Consider the following 19,514-nt stretch of genomic DNA (forward strand, 5'->3'; position numbering starts at 1 on the left):
GAAAGCTGAGGGCTATTAATTTACACATGGATTTAATCTTACTCTTGTAAGCCATCCAAACATGACTCCAGAAAAAAAACACTTCTAATGTCATAGCTCTGAAAAAACCGACTTGCTGAGTTTAAAGTGATCAAACAGAATTTATTTTTAGAGATATTGTAAAATTAGAAATTAGAGGTGAATAAATCTGCTTTGTTTTAAACCCCACGCGATTTTGCTAAACATACCGTAAAGTTTATGCACAGGCATTTAGGGGCAGATCGAATTTCGAGATTATGGGAGTTTTTAAAAACTCCCATGAACTCAAAATTTGGAGAGAAAAAAAGGCCAATCGAATAAGGGTCGAATTTCGGGAAAAAAAAAACTTTGAAATTTGAATAAAGAAAGAGCAATCGAAATTCATTAAAAAAAATGTAAGGTTTATTTTTTTCGGGTGAATAGGCCGTTTTCGTTCGAATTAGAATTATACGAATAGAAGTAAAAGCGCATTCGATCAAATTTGAATTTTAGAAAAAAAAATTACTTCAAATAGGTTCTAGGAGGTCCCCCATAGGCTAAAACAGCAATTTGGCAGGTTTTAGATGGCGAATGGTCAAAGTTGAATTTTTAAAGTCCAAATTTTTTTTTTTTGGATTTTTTTCAATTTCAATTTGGACTATACCCTAGCCGAAGTACACAAAAAATAGCTAGAAATTCCTGACAGTTAGGGGCAGATTTATCAAGGGTTGCAGTTCAAATTCGAATTAAAAAACAAACAAATTTATTTTTTCAAAAGTCCGCCAAATGACTCCAGATTTATTGTAGGAGGTCCCCCATGGTCTAAAACACCAATTTGGCAGTTTTTAGATGGGGAATAGTCTAATTTGAATTCTAAAAGGGACCGTAAATAATACATTTCAAAATTAGAATACATGGAATTGGAGCAGCATTTATTCTGCTATATGTTCTGGGTTATAGCACATGGACTAAATTTATTCTTCCATGTGTTCTGGGGTATTATACAAGGGATTGGTGCTTGGAAACTTAAAAGAATATATATCTTGGAAACATATAAGAATATTTTTATATAGGAATATCTCCCGTTTCCTGCGAAATTCTTGAAATGGCGAAAAATTAGCGAAACTCGAAAATTGGCGCCCGCGTCAATTTTGACGCCCGCGTTAAAGTAAATGGGCGTCAAAATACACCAGTGAATTTTTGCAGTAGTTTTGCAAATTTATTTGCGGGCGGCGAAATACGGAGGTTCGCCACAAATTTGCGCCAGGCGAATTTATTCGCCCATCACTAGTAACAATTGTGCTAATGGCATTGGTGTTACTATGAACAGATTGTCCTATTTCTGAAAGCAATTCCAGTAATTTGTGCACCTCTATTCACGCACACATATAAATAAATCCACGGTGCTTAATGTTGCTTTCGACATATTTTTACATGTGGAAATAATGACACTTGCTAATAGGTTTGTAGAGGTATGAAATGTAAGATGTAGCTGCTACGCGTGCAGGAAAAATAAACAGTGACACTGCTAATCATGTTAAAAATAAATGTTCGGCTGGGATTCCATGGCTAAAGGCAAGGTTATGCGAAATGGTTAAGATACATTCCACCCCGTTTAAGAGTGTAATAACACCTCCTAGTCATCTTATAAGCTTTTTACTACACCAATATATGGGCATCAAATCATTTTCCTTCAAGAGTAATCCTGGAATAAAAGATTCCAATAATTACGGAGCAAGAAGCTGTAAACATGAGGAGTCTGGTTCCAAAGAAATACGGAATTCTGTACTTGCTCATGATAAGGAAGCAGCTAACTGATGTTTGTGATTGATGACCTTGATATGAGTAACGTCCAAAATATGTTATATGATGGGGAGGGGAGAGGTGTGTGCAGCCTGTCTTAGAAGATGAAAAGGATTCAGAGGCAGGGCTGATGTGTATGATATATAATCTCTCTAAATTGCTGTGCAATATGTTGACGTTATATAAATAACAAATAATAGTAATAATCCACACGAATTTCCAGTACATAAAAAAAGGAGAAAAATTGCCGTTTGTTTTGTCTGTTTGTAGGAAACGTAGTGCGAGGCATTTGTGGAAGGGCACCTAGACTAATCTGAAGACGTAAGCATTACGCTAAACTTGCAGCAAACACACAATAATTCATGAAATATTCTACAAGGGCTGCTTATGAATAAAGCAGGTTTAATTTAAGGCATTCGGAAAACTTCGACACACACTTTGCGCCACTGCTGTGAATATTTCCCACTTGGACTGCAGATTCCCGAATGAACACTGTAAAATGTCCATGTCACAGACTGACTATGCCTGTTTAATGTGCACAATGTTGAACGAACCCCATGCAAATTCAAGGAGAAGCCACAAACTCAACACAGTTAGGGGCAAATTCATCAAGGGTCGAATACCGAGGGTTAATTAACCCTCGATATTCGACTGGGGAATGAAAATCCTTCGACTTCGAATATCGAAGTTGAAGGATTTTGCGCAAATACCTCGATCGAACGATTCAAAGTATTTTAATCCAACGATTGAAGGATTATCCTTCGACCAAAAAAAGTTAGGCAAGCCTATGGGGACCTTCCCCATAGGCTAACATTGAGTTCGGTAGGTTTTAGGTGGCGAACTAGGGGGTCGACAGTACTTTGACTATCGAATGGTCGAAAAGTCGAACGATTTTGAGTTCGAATCCTTCGATTCGAAGTCAAAGTCGTAGTTGAAGGTTGAAGTAGCCCATTCGATGGTCGAAGTAGCCAAAAAAACACTTCGAAATTCAAAGTTTTTTTACTTCGAATCCTTCACTCGAAGTTAATGAATTGGCCCCATAGTGTCCCAGTTGGAATCAAACTAAGGACCTGCAAGGAAGCAATATTAGTCACTGCACCACCGTACTAATTTTTTTCATGAACAAAAAAAGTTTACCCAAGAGCAGGACAGAGCTTTGCTTTTATTATACAAATTTCCCTAGACCAGTGTGAGCTAACAGTAATTGATCAGTGTGGAATAATCTGTAAACTAGACTAGATATAGACTGGTAAAGGAAAGAGCAGACGGAGAACAGATCATACTGGAACAGGGCTAAGTAGGTTGAGAACTGGACACATTGGGCAGGACAGAGTGAGTGGAGTACAGAAAAGCCAAGAGGCCGGCATCTTCTGTCTTCTGCACACACGTGTATCCTTTGTTCATACAACCATAGCACAGGGGACAGGGTGCGCATAGATTGAAATAATGGGCAAAATCACTTGTGTGCCTAGTCCCTAGTGATCCAGTACTATGCAAGTTTCAAGTGTGGCTGGGCTGCATGCCCTCCTTTAATTTGTACCACTCTAGGCCTGGGCCTTTGTGGCCTTTCCACAAATCAGTGCCTGGAAAAGCATAGAGCAGGACAGACTGGAGCAAGTAGACAACAGGATAAACAGGAGCAGGATGAAGGGGGTGCAGATACATTTATATCTATTTATGTATTGCATTCATTTATATATTTATATAATCATATTGACTTTATCAAATCTTTTACATTATGTATATACAGTGTACTTTGCATGAAACAAAATTTTGTGAAACTATACTATTGTTGAAATGTATTGTTATTTTATAATCTAGTAACAAATGATATTGTGTATTCTATATATCAGCCACTAGAGACAATGATGTTTTAGGCAATTTTACTAACTCTGCCAAAGTAATTTCCTATTGGTTCTTTTTCTCTTAAATATCTTGTTTGTAGCCTATGGTTAAGTGTCCCTGGATGACACAAAACATGCAAAGGCTTTATCTTTTAGACATATTTTTTTTTTATATTTAAACTCTGGTTCTAGGATTCTACTATTTTTACGATTGGTGTTCTGGAGTGGTGCCTGCCTGTTATCGAATTACGGTGTAGGAAAAACCAGACTGGGGCAAGGAGTAGGTGGAGGGATGGACAGGCTGGAGTGGAATGCAGTGGGGTGGAAGAAAGTACAAAACGAAGCAGGGCAGAGTGCAGAAGGAAAAACTAGAGCAAGGCAGAGTGAGTGGAGAACAGACTAGACAAGGCAGGGAGTCTTATAAAGAACAAGACAAATGTAGGAAGAGCTAAGGAAAGACTATAGTAGACTCTACCTCAATGTTCAGGCCAGGAGCAGATAGTGTAGGTTTTATATAGAAGGGACTGTAATGGGCTGGACCTAAATAACCTATGAGGCTGCTGAGAGTGGACACACCTATCCAAAAAGGTAGATAAGCCCAAATTCATTAGGAACTACTAAACTTCACAACCTTAGAAATTCCTAGTCAGGTCTATACAGTTCAGCTCATGACCCAAACATGTACTGAAGGGGGTCAAAAGTCAAACTAAATGTTTGACGGACAAAGCTAATACAAATTTGATCCAAATACGTCTCTTCCCGAATAGATTATTATTCTTCAAAAACCCTCTTTGCCTTGACTTTCCATTGTTTTCAGGTGTACAATGTAAATTTTGAGGAGCATTGTACACAGATGATACTTGGAGGTTGAGGGCGACCGTTTGTGTTCACATTATTAACTTTGGAAATTGTCTTGAGAACAAGTGATCTCATTGTAATGTGACCTTGCACTGCTCAAGGTCATTACTGAATCCAGAAGAGGCCTGGTGGGATGAGCCTATTAGTTCAACTCATAATATTAAGCAAAAGGACAAGGGAACATATTTTGATGTAGCAAAGCAAAAAGTCATTGCTATTGGCAGCTTGTAATTAGGTCCTAGCGAAGTCTAGAGAGCAGGTTCTTACAATGTATTTCAGAAATGGTGGTGGATATACAGTTTAGAACTCATAACCAGCTGGAATGGCTGCTTCACTTTAAAAATGTCCTTAGTCTATTCTATGTTCTTTCTAATATTCTACACATTTTCAGATAAGACTATGAGCAGGCAATGTGGGCCAGAGGCTGTTTATCTTTCATCACATTCTACTGAGGTGATTTATGATGTGGCATTATTGCAAAAAGGTAGCAGATGGTCTCCAACTGTGACTGGGAATATTTGTGACTATTTTCCACCTATTAGCAAAGACTCTTTCAGCAGCTACAATTTTGCGCTCATACCCTGTTATTAATATTACACCTAAACAGAGTTGGGCTCATCAATGAGGGGATTGCAAACTCCAAATAAGGCACAATCTATTAACTTGCTGCAGTTCTCTGCAGATTTTTATATAGCTTTTTTGCACAATATAGCCTATACACTTTGACAGTGTGTCTTACAATAAGACATGGTGGTGGGTTAAAATATTTACATGAAAAACCTGCAGTTGTTGTTGAACTACAGCCATCCTTCAACTGTCTCCCTGCTATTCCACAGTCACACTCCCTTCCCAGAGACTATTATTCCCACTGTTACTATAGGCACCATCTCTCCCTACTATACCTGCTATCCCACAGTCACACTCCCTTCCCAGAGACTATTATCCCACTGTTACTATAGCCACATCTCTCCCTACTATACCTGCTATCCCACAGTCACACTTCCTTCCCAGAGACTATTATCCACTGTTACTATAGGCACCATCTCTCCCTACTATACCTGCTATCCCACAGTCACACTCCCTTCCCAGAGACTATTATCCCACTGTTACTATAGACACCATCTATCCCTACTATACCTGCTATCCCACAGTAACACTTCCTTCCCAGAGACTATTATCCCACTGTTACTATAGACACCATCTATCCCTACTATACCTGCTATCCCACAGTCACACTCCCTTCCCAGAGACTATTATCCCACTGTTACTATAGGCACCATCTCTCCCTACTATACCTGCTATCCCACAACCACACTCCCTTCCCAGAGACTATTATCCACTGTTACTATAGGCACCACCTCTCCCTACTATACCTGCTATCCCACAGTCACACTCCCTACCCAGATACTATTATCCACTGTTACTATAGGCACCATCTCTCCCTACTATACCTGCTATCCCACAGCCACACTCCCTTCCCAGAGACTATTATCCACTGTTACTATAGGCACCATCTCTCTCTACTATACCTGCTATCCCACAGTCACACTCCCTACCCAGAGACTATTATCCACTGTTACTATAGGCACCATCTCTCCCTACTATACCGGCTATCCCACAGCCACACTCCCTTCTCAGAGACTATTATCCCACTGTTACTATAGGCACCACCTCTCCCTACTATACCTGCTATCCCACAGTCACACTCCCTTCTCAGAGACTATTATCCCACTGTTACTATAGGCACCATCTCTCCCTACTATACCTGCTATCCCACAGTCACACTTCCTTCCCAGAGACTATTATCCCACTGTTACTATAGGCACCATCTCTCCCTACTATACCTGCTATCCCACAACCACACTCCCTTCCCAGAGACTATTATCCACTGTTACTATAGGCACCATCTCTCCCTACTATACCTGCTATCCCACAGCCACACTCCCTTCCCAGAGACTATTATCCACTGTTACTATAGGCACCACCTCTCCCTATTTTACCTGCTATCCCACAGTCACACTCCCTACCCAGAGACTATTATCCACTGTTACTATAGGCACCATCTCTCCCTACTATACCTGCTATCCCACAGCCACACTCCCTTCCCAGAGACTATTATCCACTGTTACTATAGGCACCATCTCTCCCTACTATACCTGCTATCCCACAGTCACACTCTCTTCCCAGAGACTATTATCCCACTGTTACTATAGACACCATCTCTCCCTACTATACCTGCTATCCCACAGTCACACTCCCTTCCCAGAGACTATTATCCCACTGTTACTATAGGCACCATCTCTCCCTACTATACCTGCTATCCCACAGTCACACTCCCTTCCCAGAGACTATTATCCACTGTTACTATAGGCACCATCTCTCCCTACTATACCTGCTATCCCACAGCCACACTCCCTTCTCAGAGACTATTATCCCACTGTTACTATAGGGACCACCTCTCCCTACTATACCTGCTATCCCACAGTCACACTCCCTTCTCAGAGACTATTATCCCACTGTTACTATAGGCACCATCTCTCCCTACTATACCTGCTATCCCACAGTCACACTTCCTTCCCAGAGACTATTATCCACTGTTACTATAGGCACCATCTCTCCCTACTATACCTGTTATCCCACAGTCACACTCCCTTCCCAGAGACTATTATCCACTGTTACTATAGGCACCATCTCTCCCTACTATACCTGCTATCCCACAGTCACATGTATTGCTTATTCAGCCAACAGGTACATTTGTATGGTATGGCAGAACTTCTGTATTGCTTCTGTTGCATCTCTGGGATCCATAAGCTTTTGCTTGGACCACTAAAGACAGTTGTGAATACAAGGGGATGTAGAAACATGAACAAAAACTATGAAAAAATAGACTTTGCTTAAAATTCATACCCTAGCTCTCTGTCCTTTGCCTTTGTGGTTCTTTACTCACCAACAGTACAGTATATTATTCTTTGTATTATATAATTACACATTCATTACCCAATTCATGCAACTATTCAATGCAATAAGTTTAGACATGAAGAAATTCCTGATATCTTGGATAATATTTTATGCTCAAAGGTCATGCAAATCTGTTCCTTACAACATAATTTCCAAGCCACTACTTTGCAGCCTGACTTATGTCACATTGGTATATAGCCCTGTGAACTCGTATGCGGCACCGTCACAAATAGATCTTGCTCAAACAACAAGACACTGAGCTGCTTAATAAATCAGACCATAAATCATATGCAAATAAAAACGAATTCTTATTCTATTGCCTTGTCCTTGTATTAATCGCACAACTTGGTCATTCAAACTTGGCATAAAAAAAGATCTATATTTGATTAATGAAATCAAAGTATTTATTCCGATGGAGCTGATATTTACGGCCTTACCGATCTATGCAGTTTCCTTTCAAAGGAACCATGGTAAATTTTTTATTCGTTTTTTTTCTCCTCAGAACTGGAAATATAGAATAACAATGCAGCAAACGAATGTTTTTAGTCGCTAGAATAGATGCGCTTGGCTTATAAATAAGTAATAAGTAGTGAAACAGCACAGCACCAGATTCAGCTTACTAGCTCTGCCATATAGGTTAGATTTCCCCTTCTGTGGCTTCTTGCTATTGCTTCTGGTATTACATTCAGTATCATTAGAAATCACATAGAAAATTAGAACAGTGCCCTGACATTAGTCTGGATAGCTGCACACTGCATTAACTTCTGTAGCCAAAATTGATTTTGCCGTGGTGCCAGCATTATCTGATATGTGGGTGTACTCAGGCCATTCTGCAGCCCAAAGGTCCTGGAGTTGGTTAGTATGGAGAAGGTTTCTGCACTGTCCACCTCCTGAACGTCAGGTTACAAAAAGGGGGGACTTATAGATATAGGTGTTTCAAGGGGGGCTTGTATGTTTTCCTGCAGAAATATATTTGCTTTCCATGCAGGAGTGTCATCTGAGGAGAGTTATACATGTGTTGATTCTCTGGTTTATGAAGCATTCCAGAATAGTGATGTGCGGGTCGACTAAAAGTCAAGCAGCACCTGACCTTAACCCAGTCCAGTAACCTTAACCCGGTGCATTTTCCTGTTTTATACCTGTGCCTCTCCTGCTGTGACGCCACGGAGGGGGATGGGGCACACTGGCGCAAGGGTATAAAAAGGTGACATGGAGGCGGAGGTGGGGCAGTAGAAGGTAACAGGCAGGTAGTAACAAATAACTCAGAGACCAAGATGCCTGCACTGTAACAAATGTAAATGCTATAACTGGGCACAATAATTGCTTGTAATAGTTGCGCAAATGATGTGAGCTCTCAGCCAAGACTAATAGTTAATCTTATTTTGACAAGAGGGGAAAACCTTTAGCAAATCGAGCACATTTTGCTCACTTGACTTTGTATGCAAAGAGTGGCAGAATAATTGGATATGAAAAGGTTATTTTTATCAGATTTTTTTTTAATTGCCATGTTTTTAATCCCCAATACAGCGTTATTCCAGAATTATTTTGGACACTGCATTTTTGCACCCAGTTCTCCAAAACAGAGACAATTTAGCATTGAGGTTGGTGAAAGTTGGAGACCTGTATAAAAATGAGGGCAGCAGCCTTGTTGTCCTCTTGAAACTCTCTCGTGGAGTAGGTTGGCTGATGCTGGAATCCAGGGGTAAATAATACCTTAGAAAAGATCAAGCCCTGAGGTACAATTTAACCTCACAGGAAGATGAGCAAGAGGAACCCTTTGAATCAGGATCAGCAGAAGCTCTTCTAAGCCCATTGCTGAAGAGATTGTGGACATGACGCTGCTTCCTCTTCCCCACCTTTTAACCTCTACTGTGGTCAGATAGATGCATGTGGTGGGACTGCTAGTGCTATGTGAACAAAGCAGAATTTTAGGATTTAATGGAAATTCTTTTCTAGAAAATTCTGAGTAGGGGTAGCTTTTTGATGCCCCTAATAAATTGCCGCCTGAGGCAAGGTTTGCACCATTTGAGATTGGATTTAAGAGGGTTAGATCCTGATGTAGTTGCTATAAGGTAGAGATGGTTAGTGAGCACCTCAAAAATGGCTGAAGGATTGGTTCTCTTGGCTTGTGTCATGAACTCAAGCAAGTGTGTAGACTCATGGTAGATAATTCCTTTGGGGTTCACCATGAAATTACTTTGTGGTTAAGTTATATTGCTGACTGTAACTAAGCAATTTTGTATCTCTTTGGGACTCTTATTCTACTGTTGCACCTGAGCTGTTTATATTGCTCAAACAGTGATCAAGTTCGGTAAGGACCACTGGGGCCTGACACCTCCTCTGATATAAAATGAATGCCCCATATAAGACTAAACAGTATAATCTATGTTTTACATGAGTGTAATGCTGGACAGTGGCCACAATAGAGATATTTAATGATAAATCGAATCCCAGCTCTAAAAACAGAGCAGAACTGCTTATTTGTCACATTTTCTACATTAAGGGGCAAATTTATCATGGGTCGAACTTCAAATTAAAAAAACACTCGAAATTCAAATCAAAAAAGACCAACCACAATGTATTAAAAAAAATGTAAGTTTTTTTTTCAGGTGAATCGGCCATTTTCGCACGAATTCGAATCGTATTAATCGAAGTAACAGCACAATTGATTGAATACGATTAGACGTTTTTTCCCAAAAAAAACTTAAATTGACTCCAAATTGATTCTAGGAGGTCCCCCAGGCCCGGACTGGCAATCTGTGGGTTCTGGCAAATACCAGAGGGGCTGCTATAAGCTGCCATAGAAAGTCAGTATTAAGTCAGTCAGTTAAGTGGGCTGGTGGGGGCTGTTTGGGCCTCTGTGTACCTGAAATGCCAGGGGCTATTTTGATTCTCAGTCCAGACCTGAGGTCCACAATAGGCTAAAACAGTAATTTCGGCAGGTTTAGATGGCGAATGGTCAAAGTTTAATTTTTAAAGAGATAGTATATGATAAATTTCGATATTTGAATTTTCGAATTTTTTTTCAAGTTCAATTCAAATTTGGACTATTCCCTAGTGGAAGTACATAAAAATTAGCTTGAAATTCAAAATTTTTTAATTAGAATTTTCACTTCGACCTTTGCTAAATCTGCCCCTAAGTGATTTCAGATAAATTTTTTATGTACATAGCATCAATATACCTGTTGCCCCAAAAAAATATGCACAAGGTGCATGATTTTTAAAGTACAGGCCTCCCTTTGTTTACAGCACCCAACTATCTCCATTTTTTTTGTGCTCCAACAATAATGCAATCCTCTGGGGGGTAAAAGTATACACCTATGCCCAGTCTGTATGATGGTTATTTTGTAGGTGCAATTACATTTGAATTCTGCATTTTGGAGATAATCTAGTACCCATACTGCCCCTGACAGCTGTAATCTGTGAAAACATGAAGATCGTTGGGCACAGCTGTACATTTCAGTTCAAGAATGTATGTCTACAAGCCAAATAACCTAGTCTAAGGCATTTTCTAATATGCCAAACACAAGAATTCCTAGAAATTCCTAGATATGACTATTATAGATTGGCTTTAGCATTTAGCAGTGCCTGCTTTAAATGTTCATTAACTAATACAATTATTCCATATAACTGGGTTAACTTAAAAATCCAATCTTCATATCATTAGTTGGTTCCTGTACAGAATTTGAGCTTTACAAGTCTGTCGGAATACACGGAGGAAATTACAGCTGAAGATTCATTCTTACAATATTGATCTATTTTATAATCTCAAAAACTCTGGGGTGCACCGCTTCACTGTTCTGTAATCAGATTCGGCAAAACACACCATTCAGAGTAAATTATATTGAGTCATTTGTGACCCCAATTAAAGTTTTTTTTTCCCTCCCTAAAATCAATCAGGCAAAACACAAAATTATTGTTAAATACAATGTATAAAGATTATTACAAAATAAATAAATCTTTCTGCTGAAGAATGCAGTTTGTATTATAATCACTATATGTTAATAATATAAGATAACTTCATATGCTGTATGTCAGTTAGATTTTGCTACTTTAAAATGAGAGTGTTTTAAAGGAATGACAATATAAAGTAATGTTGCCCTGCACTGGTGCAACTGGTGTGTTTGCTTCAGAAAAGCAACTATAGTTTATATAAACAAGCTGCTGTGTAGCCATGGGGGCAGCCATTCAAGCACAGGATACACAGTAGATAACAGATAAGTACTACTATAGTTTATATACACAAGCTGCTGAGTAGCCATGGGGGCAGTCATTCAAGCACAGGATACACAGTAGATAACAGATAAGTACTACTATAGTTTATATAAACAAGCTACTGTGTAGCCATGGGGGCAGCCATTCAAGCACAGGATACACAGTAGATAACAGATAAGTACTACTATAGTTTATATAAACAAGCTGCTGTGTAGCCATGGGGGCAGCCATTCAAGCACAGGATACACAGTAGATAACAGATAAGTACTACTATAGTTTATATAAACAAGCTGCTGTGTAGCCATGGGGGCAGCCATTCAAGCACAGGATACACAGTAGATAACAGATAAGTACTACTATAGTTTATATAAACAAGCTGCTGTTTAGCCATGGGGGCAGCCATTCAAGCACAGGATACACAGTAGATAACAGATAAGTTCTGAAGAATCTCATTGTATCCTACAGAGCTTATCTGTTATCTGCTGTGTATCCAGTGTCTTTTCTCCTTTTCAGCTTTGAATGGCTGCCCCCATGGCTACACAGCAGCTTGTTCACAATAACTATTGTAGAGTTTCTGAAGCAAACACACCAGTTGTGCCAGTGCAGTGCAACAGAATGTTACATTTTCATTACTTTGAAACACTTTCATTTGTTGGTGTTACTGTTCCTTTAATATGGAGCAGACTATTGTTGCTATAGGGGCAAATTCTAGGATTTTTTCGTAAAATTGTCAGAAAGCTGCGGTTCTTTGGGAAACCCAGCACAAGTCGGGTGTAAGAGTACTTTTTTCATCTGACTTTTAACACCATTGGACTTTAATAAAACCCGAAAAAATTAAAGTTTCTTTCTCAGAAAAAAATTGTATTTTCCCCTTTAAAATTCCGGCCAGAAAAATTCATAGCTTAATAAATAACCCTCTTAATATTTAATGAATAGACCTTTTCCCTTCCTCAAATAAATCAATATATATGTTAAATCAACTGGATTTAAATGAGATTTTGTATTTTAAATACACTGTAATCCAATTTATGTTCCATATTGAAGCCCCATACACAAGTATAATTATGATTAGCAATGGAGATGCAACTAGATGAGATGGAAAATACGAACTAATCTGAAACCATGGGGAAGTTAATAAACGAGGTATTATAATGTATAAAAGATTTGTAATTTTAAAATATTAAATTCAGTTTAGTTGGGTCAATGTCTGGTGCAAATATTCAGTCTTCTAAAACAATTAAACTTCCTAAAATTTATTAGAGCCCCTAGGCCGTTTTAGGAGAAAATTACCCTACTTCTCTATCTGAAAGCCTTAACCGCATAAAATGTAATTTTTATCAATATCCTAAGAGCTGCAATATTAAAGCAGCAGTGAAATTCTCACGCTGTGAAATCTAATTCAGTCTATACGCAGACCCATCAATTACACTGGTCCCTTATTTTTTTCAACTACTATAAAACTTCCAAACCCGTAGATTTGTCTCTTACAAAAATAACATCAAGGAGTCACTCAATCAATAGCGGAATCCTTCTGATTCTTCTGCCGGCTGCTGATTTATTTATTTTTTTATTTTCAACTTTGCATTTTGTTCTAGAGGGCTGAATCCTCACAAGAGACAGAGCTTGTTTTCACTTGCAACCTCATCAATACCTAAATCCTGGTGAACAAGTGACACGGAGAAGCTGTAATCAATAGCTGCACGCTTCTTTTTTTCCTCCTCTTTTTGGTTTAATGGTTCAGCATTACTGACAGGCCTGACACTTAGAACACAATGCTAAATCTTTATCAACAGGCTTCTAGGTGAGCGGCAGAACAAAAGTAGGGTAGTCATTAAGTCTAGTAGCAATCTGAGAATAAGCAAACTTCTCTATATCGCTCTTGTTTATGAGAAGGATGGTCAAAAAAAAAGGGTATGCAGGGAACTATTCACACAGCGTATTGATTGCATTTGAATTGCATTTAGCAAATTATAAGGATGGAACACAAAGGCATTCAGCTCTTGAAAGCAGCTTGTTAGGGCTTTCCAGTGTGATACAGCTGGAGATGGAACCATCCTGTTAACAACTGTTGATAGAGTTAATGTTGATAGAGTTTTTTGGATATGACATTTAGGGGTCTTTTATGGTGGAACAGGGAGCATCACAATGTCCTCTTAGGATAAAAAAGTAGATGAGGTTCAAAGGACACATAATAATGTGTTACATAGTTACATAGTTAAATTGAGTTGAAAAAAGACAAAGTCCATCAAGTTTAACCCCTCCAATTGAAAACCCAGCATCCATACACACATCCCTCTCTACTTTTAATTCAATTCTATATACCCATATCTATACTAACTATAGAGCTTAGTATCACAATAGCCTTTGATATTATGTCTGTCCAAGAAATCATCCAAGCCATTCTTATAGTCATTAACTGAATCAGCATCACAACATCACCCGGCAGTGCATTCCACAACCTCACTGTCCTGACTGTGAAGAACCCCCTACGTTGCTTCAAATGAAAGTTCTTTTCTTCTAGTCTAAAGGGGAGGCCTCTGGTACGGTGATCCACTTTATGGGTAAAAAGGTCCCCTGCTATTTGTCTATAATGTCCTCTAATGTACTTGTAAAGTGTAATTATGTCCCCTCGCAAGCGCCTTTTTTCCAGAGAAAACAACCCCAAACTTGACAGTCACCCCTCATAATTTAAGTCTTCCGTCCCTCTAACCAATTTAGTTGCACTTAGTCTCTGCACTCTCTCCAGCTCATTTATATCCCTCTTAAGGACTGAAGTCCAAAACTGCACTGCATACTCCAGATGAGGCCTCACCAGGGACCTATAAAGAGGCATAATTATGTTTTCATCCCTTGAGTTAATGCCCTTTTTTATGCAGAAATTTATTTGCTTTAGTAGCCACAGAATGACACTGCCCAGAATTAGACAATGTGTTATCTACAAAGACCCCTAGATCCTTCTCATTTAAGGAAACTCCCAACACACTGCCATTTAGTGTATAACTATTTATATTATTTTTGCCAAAGTGCATAACCTGCATTTATCAACATTGAACCTCATTTTCCAGTTTGCTGCCCAGTTCTCACTCTGCAAAGTGGCAGCATCCTGCATGGAACCTATAGTTCTGCACAATTTAGTATCATCTGCAAAAATAGAAACAGTACTTTCAATGGCCACCTCCAGGTCATTAATAAACAAGTTGAAAAGCAAGGGACCTAGTACAGAGCCCTGCGGTACTCCACTGGTCCAATTAGAAAATGTTCCATTTACCAGGGGTGACGAATGGCAGTGGGCCTAGGGGGGCCCGCTAATTAAATTCGGCCCTGGGTTTGGGGGAGGTGTATTTAAGTCATTTAAAGAAATAGTGTTTCCACCTTCAAGAAAAAAAAAAAGTTATGTTTTATAGTTAATAGTACCTATGTTCTGTCATGTTTATTATTTGGAGTTTCTTAAAGAGTCCAGGAGGAGAATTTACGTACAGAGTGTACTATGCAAAGTGATTTTTTTTGGCACAAATTGTCATTTTTTTACCCATAATACATTGTGTTTCACCAGAATTGCTGTGTAGTTTCAGCAATGGTCCAAGTTGCACTTGAAACAATTGCATCCGACTGATGCAATTGTGCATGCGGTTTCCCATTAATCAGGACAGATGCAATGCACAATTATACAGAAGTGTAATGAGTGTATTTAAAAGAACTTTTAGTGAATGGTGTCAATAATTACACATTTTCTATTCATTTGTGCACGTATGTGAACTTTGCAGCTATTCATTATTACAAATTACAAAACAAAATAACTCAAAAAATAAAACAGTTTGTTGAAAATACACCCCTCCCCATTTACTTCTATAGAAGCTCTCCAGGCTTTAGATACCACATTTTTTCCTTTGATGTTTTTCAAATGATATATCTCAAAAATGGTACTTTGAAAATCTTAAATTCAAAAAAATTTGAGATCATAATTTTTTGGCCCTAATTTTTTTGAATTGCAAAAAAAATGTGGTTTTGAGTTATAATCATTATGTATCAGATTTCCTTTGAAAAAAAATTCTGGAATCTTGCTCACCTAAACCAAAGATGATGGAATGCATATTCTACTGTGCCTTACCTATAACAATAATTTATGAAAAAGTAGAATTTATAAATTACTATTACTGTTAACATGCCACAAAAAAATTCTAATTTGAGTATCAGAATAATCACTTATGAAGACCTTGGACTAATCAGTCAAGTATTCTTTATCTCCCATGAGTCTTTTTGATTCCTTTTTGATCCTCCTATACAATCCTAATGAGATTTTTAATTGAACTTTATGGGTACCCTTTGAGGCCTGCAGACCTCACAATCAATCTGAAGTGCTGTAAACTATTTGAAGTTTTTCTTGCAAAAGGTGAGACACCCTTCATGTCCTTGGCATAATTTGAAGTAAAGACGCTGCGTTTCTCGGCTGCTGCCAGCACCTTTTCCACTTTCTCATAAAGTTGAAGGTCATTGTATGAATTATGTGGAGCAATAGAACTACAAAGGCAAACTTGTAGTCTGTTTACACCAGGAATTAAGCATCAGTCTGACAACACTTGACAGTTATTATGGATTTTCAGCTGTTTGCAACAAAAAAGAGCAATCTTTTATTTTTGTCCTTGCATCTAATTCTAGCAAAAGGAAACAATGATTTTAGGTGAGCTGTAAATCTCTTTTTTATGTTCAGAAGACTTGTTAAGCAGAAATCTCAACATAATGCTGTGGTTGTAGATATTTTTCTGATGGACTGCACTCCATAAAAATGGAACATTATTTTGCAGATCACTAGTATTTTGGATACAGGGGACAACCTGAGTATTTGTTAGTTACCATTTCAGATGAAGTACCAAGGTAAGAAGTATGTTGCGGGGGGGTTAGGGAGCAACTCAAAGTAGGGATTAGCAAACCAGCTCTCTGTGGCAGGTAAATATATTTTCTATTTAATATCCTTGGAGCTAACTAGGCAGATGATAAGAGTAAGGAAGACTGTGTATTGGGATCTCCATTTAGTGGATGAGCCCAAGCTCAAGAATAACAACCTGGATGTTACATTAGTTGACAAGGAGCCCAAGGAGACTGCTAATAAGTATCTTTTGGTGAGCAAGGTCCCACTTGATGATACTGGTGTTCACTGACACCCTTTTGGGGTCCCAGACTTTCTGATGCAGAATCAATCAGGGAACACAACCTGGATTTTACATTAGTTGACAAGGAGCCCAAGGAGACTGGTAACAAGTATCTTTTGGTGAGCAAGGTCCCACTTGAAGATACTGGTGTTCACTGACACCCTTTTGGGGTCCCAGACTTTCTGATGCAGAATCAATCAGGGAACACAACCTGGATGTTACATTAGTTGACAAGGAGCCCACGGAGACTGGTAATAAGTATCTTTTGGTGAGCAAGGTCCCACTTGATGATACTGGTGTTCACTGACACCCTTTTGGGGCCCCAGACTTTCTGATGCAGAATCAATCAGGGTACCTGAACACGTCAAGGATACCAATACTACAGACAAGGAAAAGGCATAAAAGAAGTCAGGCTGGGCAAGGTTCGGGACAGGCAGCAAGAATCAGAGTCGGTAGGCAGGCAGGTGTCAAAACCAGAATTGACGGAGACAAATAGGGTCGAGCAGAATTGGAGTCAATGGCAGGCAGGAGTCAAAAACCAGAATAACAACTTATACGAAGCTTGAGCAGGAGATGAGTAAACAGAAGCCAGCTTGGGCAAGGAGGGGAAAGGGAAGAACATATTTAAGGCAAAAATGGGCCAATGGGAAAGGAGAACTAGAGATGAACACAAAGGGGAACCAATGGCAGGGGAATATAGGCGCCAGTAATAGGAGGAACCAGGTGTGCATGCGCTGAGTTTGAATGCGTTGTGCGCATACTCGTCTGGCATGCATGTGCCGAAAGGAGATGTGCACAGCACATATTCACTGGGCACCTATGTGCCGGAAGCTCATCCCGAACCCACCGGTCAGCGTGTCCCGAGGTAAGCACAGATGGGCAACCGGCGGGGCACATTACACTGGTTTTTATAGAGACCCCACAGACTTCAGTGTGACCACTTGTTAATTATGGGGTTATGTAATTGCCTTGGTAAATCAGATTTTACAGTGTTGGGAGCTTAATGATTGTTGTCCAGCAGGCAATGGTGTCATGATACTCCTTAATGAAATCACACTACACTTCACTCACAATCTAACGCTGACCAGGAAACAAACCCAAGAACTAGAACTTGAATAAGATTTCGATTTTTATTTGTTGCGGTTCTAGAGCAATTTTCTCTAATTGCTTGTATAGTCGAACAATCTTAACACTGGCCACGCATACATAGATTTGGTTGGGAGTTTGACCAATTTCAATGATGTCTCCCGACCATCTGGGAATTTATGTGAAAGTGAATTGAGGAATATCTACTACTTACTGCTTCCCTACTTATGGCCATCTTGAGTAAAGCACCTTTAAAAACCTGACCAGAAAAAATAGAATAGACATATATTTACTAATTTGGAATACTTATTACAGATTCGTAAAGGGGTAACTAAAACTGCTTCATTTTCTAAAACTAGGGATCTTAAATAAACTCCTCTCTAGCTGTCTTACTTCTGTTGAACTAATTCCCCCACCTCCCTCCTGTGACAGGTATTTTCTTCTGACCCCATTCTTTCAGTCTCTTTCTCAAAATGAAATATGCTTTCAGTGTTTTAATACTTTATATTTTTTTCTCAGCATATCTTGACCTGATAAGTTTATTGTTACATCACACCTAAAATTAATTCAATAGAATTTATAATTACAGCCTCTACATTCTTGCATTGCATTGAGCCGGGTCCCATTTAAATTGTTAAATGGTTTTAAATGACATGGTTTGAATAGATTTTTTTCTCAATGCACATTGTATATACTGTATTTACAATATACATTTCCAACAATGTATTGTTTTTAAAGGAGAAGGAAAGGTTAAAACTAAGTAAGCCTTATCAGAAAGGTCCATCTAAATATACCAGTAAACCCCCAAAGTAATGTTGCTCTGAGTCCCCTATCAAAAGAAACACTGCATTTCTTTCCTTCTATTGTGTACACATGGGCTTCTGTATTAGACTTCCTGCCTTCAGCTTAAACCTCATTGCCCAGGGCAAGAGCATGCTCAGTTTGCTCCTCTCCCCCCACCCCCCTCCCTTCTCTACTGTAATCTGAGCCCAGAGCAGGGAGAGACTCAGACAGGAAGTGATGTCACACCACATTAATACTGAAGCTCCTATCCTAAACAAACAGAGTTTCTAGAGCTTTTTACTCAGGTATGGTAAAATATTCTACAGAATAAATATAGCATTCTAGCTTGCACTATTGTAGCTAATCTATTAGCAATAAAATGCCTCCGTAGCTTTCCTTCTCCTTTAAATACAAGCTGATGGCCTACATGGAAGCCTCCAGAGGTCAACTGTTGACAATGAAATATATTTTTCTTTTTGCAGGTGTTCAGAAAGGAACAGAGGTCTCCACTATCAATAGATTTTCTTCAAAGAAGCAAACTTTTGGTATCTCATGGCTTAATAGCATGATTGTCTATGACATCTTTAAAATGATTTGTTTGACTAAATCCATCTCTGGGGGTATCAAACCTAAGTAGATCAGTGTATAAATAAAGCAACTGGTCAAGGAACTGACTTTTTTCACATGTTAAGTTGTTAAAATTTCTGGAACTGCATGGACTCTGATTTTACAGATTGCTCAGACCACCCCTCATAAAGATATACGACCTACAATCCCATGGGAAAACAGGCTAGATACTTTACAATTTAGCATAAACAATGTT

General features: G+C 38.9%; 1 protein-coding gene across 1 annotated transcript in view; it reads right to left on the reverse strand.

The window, feature by feature from the left end:
- The window catches only part of LOC108697181 (methylated-DNA--protein-cysteine methyltransferase), a 105,366-nt gene that overhangs the window by 5,933 nt on the left and 79,919 nt on the right, over positions 1–19,514 (reverse strand). The window lies entirely within an intron of this gene.

The sequence above is a fragment of the Xenopus laevis genome, chromosome 7S, assembly GCF_017654675.1.
Source record: "Xenopus laevis strain J_2021 chromosome 7S, Xenopus_laevis_v10.1, whole genome shotgun sequence".
NCBI classification, from domain to species: domain Eukaryota; kingdom Metazoa; phylum Chordata; class Amphibia; order Anura; family Pipidae; genus Xenopus; species Xenopus laevis.